Here is a 10,569-nt window from a genome sequence, read left to right as displayed (position 1 = left end):
TCATTTATCGTGTCCAGCCCGGATTGGCCGGACCGTTTTCGACGAGCCTGAAGGGTTGACCGATTCGTGGCGAAACTTGGCGTGCCATGCGTGATGACGGTTTGGGACGTTGATGTTGTGGCCCTTTGGATCGCAAACTCTCTTCAAGACATTGAAGACCAACGAATGGCATCGTTTTGTGGGATGTGAATATTGAGACTTTGTAGGACAATTAGAGCGTCATTAGCAAGTCGACCCCTTTTCCGGCCACGTGGCAAGCGCAAGACGGTGGTATTGGTGTGTGTGTGTGTGGGAGGAATGACATTTCGACTTGCTCGTGGTTGACTTTGTGGATTTCCACTTAATTAAAAAGATAATAAACCGGCGGTTTCAACATCTTGTTGGACAATCTATGTTTTTTTTCCAGAACCCGATTAGTGTACCAACACTCCTAAACACCGTTCATCAGACTCGTGCGCGTTCGTTTTTTTTATCTAAAATATATCTTATTCATCCTTCAAGCGACGCGCGTTATGTGTTCTTCGATCGTCTTACCCTGTGTTTGCTTTGCACGCGGGGCGCAATAAAATCATCGCTTGCGCGTACGTGGATGCCATAATGCCCCATCCATCGTGCCCGTGTTTGTCGTCCCGTGTTTCGTTGTCGTTGGTAATCACATTGTTTGCTTCCGTTTTTACGATCTCCCTCTCTCGACGTTGCGACCCGATAAGAATCCAATGGCACCGGCCAATCATTGCCGCAAGCACCTGAAAAGGCGGCAGTAAACGGAAAAGTAAACTGCGGTTACTTCGGTGGATCAACGGGGGTGGGGTGGGGGAGGAGATCCACCCACCGAGAGCCACGCATCCATCGAGCCAAAGTGTCCGCCCATCTCTCGCAGATGCAGCGGAATCGAGGAGCAGCCCCATATCAAACCCACTCCCTGCCTTGTCCCGGTTCGTCCCCCCCCCCCCCTGGAGAGGGCTGGATTACTTACTTAGCCGTCAGTTACAGCACCTCACACCACTCACACCCACCCGCACATATCACACATTTGTGAGATGCGGATAACAAAAGCTGTAATTGATATTGTCAATTCAATCACTGTCATTGTAGTGCGAGTCCACTGCGCCCGGTCGCCATCTTTATCATCGGTCGAGTCGACTCGACTCGTGACGAATAGTGCCTTACATTGGCCAACAATCTCCCTCCCCCCGTGCATCTTCTCCTTTTTCATCTTCGCTTGATAACTACGTACGCTCACCTGCACGCACACCTTCACGCGGTGTGCTTACCTAACGGGCTCGCTGTCGCTGTCCTCCCACTCCTCCCCCTCCTTTGGGGTGGGGTTAAAATGGGGTGGCAGAAAAATAAGTACCTTATAACAGCGATTATCAATCCAACAGTGTGTCTCGGCGGGGAAGAAGACGGAGCTGCCTCGGAGCTGATAGCAGCCTGTTGCATCCTTCGGGGAATGAGGCAAATACCAAGAAGTTGAGGAAACGAAACAGGAGGCTTGGAGAGCACTGTTCAGCATCAGATAATTTTTTTGTGTATTTTAATCCCCTTTTCCACAATCAAAAGAGGCTCTTTGTTGTTCTTTAGAAGACATTTTATTAGATTGTATAAAATTCTTTCATCGTGATTAGCAAATGTTTTAACAAATTCCGTTTGCTTTCATTTACGATTGGTAATGTTCAAAATATTTATAACTACTCCATATCAGCAACCTATTGGCCATTTTTACGTGAACCAAAAGGATGCCTTCTTCGTGTTTGGCGAGAAGGAGCCAAGTGCGGGGATTAAGACGAGAACCTTCTCGTGTGTGTTTCATCTTCAAATGCTGCGGGAGCAATAAAAGAAAGAAAGAAGCTGGAAGATAACCCAACACGGTCGAGGGAGTTTGGGGGGTAGGGGGCAAGGGCAGAAGCCGTGGGGCCGTTCGTGTTCGTTGGCTTTAAGCGGAAAAAATACTTTGCGATCAAATATTATATATCAAATAGTTTCTCGTCGTCGTCGTCGTCGTCGTCGTTGCAAAGCGTCATTACGAGCTCCATGGCGGAGATAACGATGTTGGGTTTTGTTTTACTTTCTGTTGATACTTGACATATCTCATTCCTCCTCCGCTGCATTCGTTCTCGCCCTTCCCCTCCGTTGCTTCCAAACGCTCGTTGCTAGAAGGGATTTAATTGCGATAGAACGCCGATCTCTCGTTACCTCGACGTCGTCGACTTCGTTCTGGGTTTGATTCGGCGTGTTCGCTCCGTTCGCTTACGATTACGAAAACGAAGCGGAAAACAATCGAGCCATATTTAATTTCTTCTGCCCTTGGTCATCCCACATTCCGCGGAATCGTCATTTTTGTGTGCGTCAAGTCAAGTCAAAATCTTCGGAGTTATTGGAGCTCCGGTGTGCGATCAACAACTGCATTCCGGCTCCCGTGCCGGAAGGTGAATGATTATCCTAATTGATGAGAGGGCAACGAGAGCCTTCAGCTACCGGATCGTATCGGAAAAGCGATTCTCTGTTGCTCCCGTTTCCACCACCGCGTTCGTTCATCCTCATCTCGCACGAGAAGAACTCGCCTTCGTTGGCGCTATTTGTCACGTTCTGTTGGCATTCGAAAATTCCCGAACACACACCTGCACGCCTCGAGGACGACCATGCGCACTGGTCCCTGGCTTCTCCTTCGCCGCCAACGAATTGCATTCACGAGAGCATTCCCACAGCAGTTCAGTATGCTGTTCCGAGCGATTGACGTTGGTATGAAGAAGTGTCGTCTAGATGGGAACAGGTACAGGTCAGTTCTTCCGCCGAACGCTCGAGGGCGCCTTTGATGCACTTCCTGCCCTCCTCAATAGCTCCCGTTTTTGTAGATAACGTCGTTCTCCACAAAAAGGACTGACGCTACAAATCAAAACAGTCTCTCGAAATCAAAGATAAACAATCGACGTTCGGCTCGTGCACGTCCTAGGACAACTTGGCTCGTTGAACCGCCCGCCCAACAGCGAAGAGGAATGCGCCCTCAGAGTGCAACTATTGCACACTACAACCGAGCGCGCCAATTTCGCGGAAAAGCCGGCGTTCGGCGCAGCAGCAGAGCAGGCCAGGGTGTAAACATAAATAGAATGTCGCCGGATCGAAATGCACACCACCGGGAGTTGGGGTGGGGTTGGTGGTTGGGAAAATTCACCCTCCCTCCCTTCGACCAGGATGGAGGATAATTGGACGGTTGCACTCGGGTGGCATTTGACAGGATCAGCATCTGCTTCATCAACATTGTTTTGATTTGTATCAAATTTTGCCTGCTCGTCTGGCTGTCGGCCGTCTGCCTGCACCACCGATGCACCACCGATGCAAATGTGGGGTGACAGGTGCTCCCACTTCGTAGGACAAACCAATGCAAAGGTCAAGCCGGAGCGAGGCGTGGTCTGGACGGTGGAGCGGTGGGTCTTGGAATGTCTGTCCGGCCGTTGGCGAACGATGAACCGTGGAATGCCAAAACATGAACGCATCGAAAGGGAGAAGGAGTTAGGTTTTGATACTTGCCCTTCATCCTTGCGAAAAAAAACGTCACCATCGTGAACTAGAACTAGATGACAGATCATCAAAGTGGCCTGTGGTGGCATTTACACTTGGACCAATTTGGTTAAAAGACTTTTCAGAAATCCAAGGTTTCCTTCGATTGAACAGATAAAGAGACCAAGATGATCAATACGTTCGCCATTTTTCAGCATTTAGTTTAAAAACCTTGAGCTGTATGAATCGTGGAAATAGCGCCTGTTACTATCACACTAGAAATGCCGAACAAAAAACATCCCAATGTAAACCAAACAATGAAACAAAAGGCGCACACATTTGCCAAATGCAGCGATGGGAAAATCGGCGGCTTTTTGTTTTCCCAAAAAAAAGCCGAAACTTGAAATGCAATTGGCACGCGTTGGTTTCGGAACTGGTTGAGTTTTCGTTATGACTTTTTACGACACCTCGATCAGGCCACCCCTCCTTCACTCCACTCCACTCCGGCCTGACCTCATTCCGAAGCGGTTCTGAAGCGAGCGATATCGTGTGTTTTGCTTTTAACACCCCGAGCATGTTAGCCGCCGAACGCCTTCGATATTTGCAAACAAAACCCGTCCATTCCGAGGAGGGGTAGTGCAGGCGGGGTCGGGCGCCAGTTCACTTAAAAAAAACCCCACCGTGACACCCTTTCTCGGGAGGGTTTATGTTTCGTTCTCGTATTTCTTCACCGCAGCGTGCGGCCAAGTTTGAGGGATCGCCACGGAAATGACGCCGGTGCTGCGTAGATCGGAGGTCGCGATCGAGAAATAATAATCCTCCCATTGTTTACACTGCCCCCTCCCCCACCCCTCCACCATCCGTTGCTACCCCTTTAACTGGTTTGACATTCGGATAGTGGTTGGTGATTATAAACATTAAAATCCCACATCAATTCGTACGCATCGCTTTGATGTGGGTCTTTCGGGCATTGCATTTTCTACCGGTACGGTTTTTCCCCCCCCTACGACCCCACTACGATTTTTCACGCCAAGAACAACCCACCACCTACACACACAGGCGGCGTTTCGTCGGTTTTCTCGGCTCGGTTACACGCCGACGACCATCCACTAAATTGCATCGCTCCTTATTCAACTAGACCGGGGGCCCGGATTGTCATGATTAATTTTCGCTTTGTTTATTTATAAAGCTCACCGGTGGAGGGCAAACAACTCGTTTCTGCGGCCCGGCCGTTCGTTGCACGGCCTCGTGGTTCGTTACTGATTTTTCCCCGTTGATTTCGCGAATCCGTTTTTCCTAGCCATAAATTCGCCTTACCCTGCATGATTTTAAAATTTATTCGACGTTTGTTACTAATTCTTGTGCCGTGTTCTTAAGACGATAAGACCGGACACCGGAGGGAAACCGGGGAAGGGGCTCACTATTAGTTATTCATCGAGTCCGATCTGTGGGTGTGCGATAAGGAGGGGCGCACCTGTGTTGTGTATTTGTGTGTGGTCAGATTTTCCTTAAAAAAAACAGGGGCCCCTCAAGCCACAAACGGTTTCCTTCAACAGGCATGCTTTTCAGTCCGCTTCTTGTTCGCCAACCAAACGGAGAGAGAGGCAGGCGGCCATCGTCCCGTCATGTTTTCCCGTCTTATTGTGATATTTTGCGGCGATAACCGGCCGAATGCGATGGGAGAGTGATTGGGACTAAGTGTCCGGGTTGAAAAAAGCATTCGAGAGAAAGAAACACCTGTAAGCTGGATGGTTTATGAGTCATACATAATGTGCTACAAAACAGTTGTGCGCTTATGGCTTTGGTTGATGAGTCTTTTCTGATTATTTTGAAGAAACTTTTCACCGAATTTTTATGAGTTGAAAAAGTTTTGATATGGAGCCTTTAAAACAAAATTAACAATTTTGTGTACAGCTACATATTATTAAAATAATGTATTTTTTGTCATTGTTTAATTTTATTAACTACAAACTCTTGAAGTAGCTCTTAAGAAGCTGATACGCTGACCTAAAGAACCATGTTCTCACCACACCTTTTGTGACCCACTTTTAGAACGGTACATTTGTTTTGTTTGTCCATTCCAGAGATTCAATCAATTGATTTCTTTCTTTCCTCTAATCAAACCACAAACGTGAACATGAGACACGAATGAGTAATCGCGAGGCTCACCACAATTTTATTTGTGTTACGGCAGAGGAATTTATTACACCTCGAATGAAGTCTGTCAACAAGCTGGACAAACATTTTTCTTCGCCTATCGATCTCTGCACCACCTACTCAAAGAGCTCTTCAAAATACAATAAATTCTCCTTCCCACCCACCCACTCACCCACCCAGCCCCCCGGGGGAAGGTGCAAATAGTGCCACCGATCGTCGTTCGGTTTTGGACCATTTGTTTCCCTGGACCCTAAAAGCATCTTCCGTCATCCGTGGAGTAAAGGCAGCGTCAAGCATTAAGTCAAGAGATTCCGGGGTGGAAAGAATAAAGATAGCAACCCCGGTGGGGGAAGATAGTCATCCATGACTAAGACCGTGAGTCTGGCAGTTGAACAACACTGTTTAAGCCGGACACAAACAACTCCCGTTTAACCCCCCGAACGCACCACGGCGAGGGGAGCAAAAGAGATGCAGCCCGAAACAGCTTATCTGCCGGGGAAAAGGAGGGGACCTGGGGGGCAAAAGGAAAGGCGGGAGCGAGTAGGAAAGAACAAAATTGGGGTTGAGTGCGCAACGGTTCACACTACGGTGTGAAATGGGATCCAATTAAAATTAGCATAAGTTTGTACCTGGCGAGAAGAGGAAAATGCACTTTTTTGTTCGACACTGTGTAGCTACAAAATAGCATCGGCACTGGCCACACTACCACACTATCACCACCGGCAATGCTCGGCTGTTGCTTCGGCCGCTCGTAAAATACATAATGCATTTTCTTTTAGCGGCGGTTGCGCTTTTTGCACCCCAGCCCCCTTTCCACCTTCCTGCTCCTTTTAGTATCAGGTTTTCCACCACCAGCACCACCAGTTCCTTTTTCTTCGGTTGCACTTTTTCTTTCCCCTGCTTTCGTGTGGATTCATTCATTCGGTTCATTTTCGGTTCGGTACATAAAGTTTCTTTTCCTCAACCCCCTCCCCACCCCATTCACTCCGTTTTCGGAAACCGTTTAGCCGCGTTTGTGGGTGCGTCTGTTTGTTTTTCCAAAAAAAAACACGAAGGAAAATAAATAAAATCACCTCACCTGAACGACCACGGTGGAAAGTGCAATGAATGCAACATTTCGGGAAGGAAGTTGTCCACACGCGGATGTTTTGAGGCAGATGTCTCTCCCTCCCTCGAGATGGTGGCGACTCTGAAATCTTCAGACAAAGACCTTTGTCTAGCCCGACGTTGGGAGGTGACCACATCTTGTTGATCTTGTTCCATCGACAATCTGATCCGGATGTTGTCCACTTCCTGCCAGCTGATAGCGGACGGAGGGAAAGCTCTCTCGTACAAACGGTGTTTTTCCTTTAAAGCAGGTGCGTGGGATGTGTTTTGAAGATAGGTTGGAAGTGCCTAAGGCTAGACAACTTCGTAGTATAGTAGTAATGTTTTCAATTAGATGTTTATACTATTGTTTTTCATAATACACATCGAACATTCTTCAACCAAAGCTTGGTTTTTGAAATTTGATGTTTGCCACATTTTAGATAGCATGTCTGTATCTTTTGTCTGTCGTACATTGACATTATTTTTACTTTGGCATGTCGTATTTGTCACAATACTTTTTACTATGATGCCACGATCTGAAATCGCATTGTCTTTTGCTTTCCGAGGAAAAAAATCCTACCAGAGATCCTATCGTTCGTCCTCAACTACATCAGCTTTTTTTCCCCAAGCGAACTGCAAGGCTATTTTGCTCGCCTTTTTTACCCACCATTTCATGCGCTCGAGTGAAGTATGCACGAAACGTTGCCGATTTCCATCGTCGTTAAGTGTAACTTTTAGAAGGAGGAATTCTTTTGCCCCCAAAAATTCGCCCCACAGGTGAAAAAAGGGAGGAAAAGAAAAAAAAGCGGCTCGTATAACGACCATCTATTCCCATCTATTGAAACTCGCGCATGCCCCCGCGGCACCCGGCGGGGTTGGTCAATTTCAACCCGGCTACACACACGGAATCCCCCCCTCCACAACACATATCAGACCCGCGCTCTTGCGAACCGAACTAATGACACTATGCATCATCGTGCTGACAGTGCATCCGTGGTTCGTCTGCGGCGCAATGGATGGCTTTCGCCACCGATTCGTGAAAAACGTTTGCGACCGAACGACGAACCGTGGCCCGTGTATCCTGCTGCGCAGGAAAGGACATTAGTGGAAACGTTGGAGGGGAGGGACGAATGCAATACGGATGGAAACACCTCCGTGATGAAGTGCAGCAGCAGCAGCATCAGGACGATGACATTCTGTGCGGTACACGAACGAGACCGAAATAAAAAAAAAGGATAGTCCCGGGGAAAAGGGAAAAGAGCCGTTCCATCCGAAGGCCGTGGTCCATCGAGAACGTACGGGAAGAGCTCGCATACGGTAAGATTCGGTATTAATAGGGCCCGAAGATCGGAGAAGCTCGAGGAAACTCGACGAAAAAGAAAGCTCTGCTCATCATGCGAACGACGAACGGCGACAACGAGCCAGGAGCAAAACACGGACATCGTCTCTTTGAGCTGCGAGTTCCTCTATACCTCGGGAAAAACATACGGTTGGTGTTGGGAAATTGTGGGTGGAATACAACTGCAGCTGATTGAAGCCCGTCTCAATGCAAGGAAGAGACGAGGACTCGTGTCGGTTCGGGTTGGAGGATATGGCGGGATGCAAATAGATGATGTTTGATAATTATTATGTGCTTGCTTTTGCACTCGCTTCTCACGATTCATTTCTGGTTGGTTTCATTCCGAAATTTCCTCACCCACCACCCTTGGGTCTCCTTCGAACAAAAAAAACCTTCATTTACTTCCGCTTTGAGGCAACCATTTTCGAAGAGCTTCACATTTTCGTGAGCTTTCCGTGCCCCCCAAACTGATCATCAACTCATGAGTCTGATTGGAATCAGGACGCCAAAAGGAAAGGAGAAAAGCTTCGACGAGAGCCCGAAAAAAAAAACAAACCGGAAAAAACGTAAGCAACATCGGCGAGGACACATATGGTTTTCTCCAATGATGAGGATCTGATGTTGATGCGCTTCTGTCGCAACGCTGTCACACTTGGCGCAAGGCGCGCGAGTTGATGCAGTCCTCGCTCTTCCGAAACCCACCTCCTCCCCATACATGTTCCTGGCTGATGCAGATGCGAACATTTCCCCGGGAAAAAACTGTGCAAGAGCAAACTCTTCTGTGCACTTTCGAGTACGTTCGAGATTCGAGAACCTCGTTTTTTTTCTGGCGATTTCATTTCACTCCTTTCTTTGACGCCAATTTCTTCGCTCCTCTCCTCCTAGACCGTCGGTTTTTAATTTGAAATTCTGTTAAATGTGCTCTTACTCCACGATTTCTAGGATATTTTTTTGGAGCGTGTGTGTGTGTGAGCATCTTTTTCACCTTCTATTTTGCCAACGGCGGCTCTCTGTTCGGTGTTTTCCAAAACAGACCGCGACCGAAAGCACGAAGCGGGATAGTTTTGCATTTTTATTGCTGGAGCCAAATTGATGGGAATATTCTGATGATGGGTAAATAACAGTTTTCTAACGTTTCAACATTCAGCAGTTTTGAATAACCCACGGGAATCGTTGAATGTAGCCATCGTTTTTGGACGTTGTGTCGTGTCTGTGTCATTTGGCGATATTGGCGTAATTTAAAGTGAATTAGAAAAAAGACATGAGCATTCAGTCCGATCAATGCAAACGACATCTTTTGAATGCACTGATGAGTTTGTTCTATCATATCTGTGTGTTTATTAGTTTTTAGAGAGGAAGGTTATTTTTATTTGAATGCTTCATAACTTATTTAAACCTCAAATTGTTTTACTAAGAGTGAAATCAAATTCTACACAAAACACCTCTCAAATATACGAGCGACATTTGAAATATTGCTCACGACGGAGCTTACTGTATTTGCTAGTTTGATTATGGTTTATATTCTAACTCTACCTCCTCTCGGGACATCCACCCTCGCCGCATCCAACATTCGCTAGTCACTCTTGTTTGCTTGGAAAACTGGTACGCTCTCGCACTGCACTTGGCTGTTGGGTGCATCCAAACAAACAACACGGTGAATGGGCGGAAAAAATCAAACCGATGCAAATTTTTCATCCACTTCAGCAATGCAGCGAGGTGACAGTATGTGAAGCACTACATTTTTTTCCCCGCCTTTCATGTGCCTTCAAAGCTAGCGGAATGGAAAGGAAAATTCAGATTATCTTTGCTGACTATGGACGGAAAAATACATCCTTTTACGCTATGAATCTCCACCACCACCACCTGCACTCGACCCACCACCAACACCGGTGAAAGGGTCCGGAGGGGTCAAGATTGGATCGTGTTGGTTCGTTGCGAGATTTAACTCGGGCGAAAAACAACCCCCTTTACGAAATGAACCATTTTTCTCGCGTCACGAACCATTTTTGCCTGCACCAATTTCAGGGTTTTCCTTTTTCCAACCCAGTCCATACTTGTCACATGAGATCGTGCGATACCCTTCGCGCCGTTGGCTTGGTGCAGAAACTTTCCGGGTTCCGGGTTTATTTAGAACCCGTTTGTGTTCTCCCGGTGCAAGCTTACGCTAACGCATCTTCACGCGCGTAAAGTGTACGTGTGCTTCCACACTCCGAACGCGTCACAATGCATTGAAATGTGTCTCCCCCACGTCGTGGGAGGAAAAGAGAAAAGCTCTCGTGTCAAGTTTTGATGGGAGGAATTTTCATTTAACGAAGATAGAGGGGCAAAGATAGAACAAACTCATCGAACCGGAGCAAGAAAAATGTGCGCCCCAGCGGCGGGCGGACGCAATCCTCCCGAGCATCTTCAGCTTTCAGTGAACCTTCGACGAATACCCATTCCTACACACACACACACACACACATACACACATCCAGTCTATAATT

This window comes from Anopheles coustani, chromosome 3, assembly GCF_943734705.1.
Source record: "Anopheles coustani chromosome 3, idAnoCousDA_361_x.2, whole genome shotgun sequence".
NCBI classification, from domain to species: Eukaryota; Metazoa; Arthropoda; class Insecta; order Diptera; family Culicidae; genus Anopheles; species Anopheles coustani.
Note: the sequence above shows the minus strand (reverse complement) of the source record.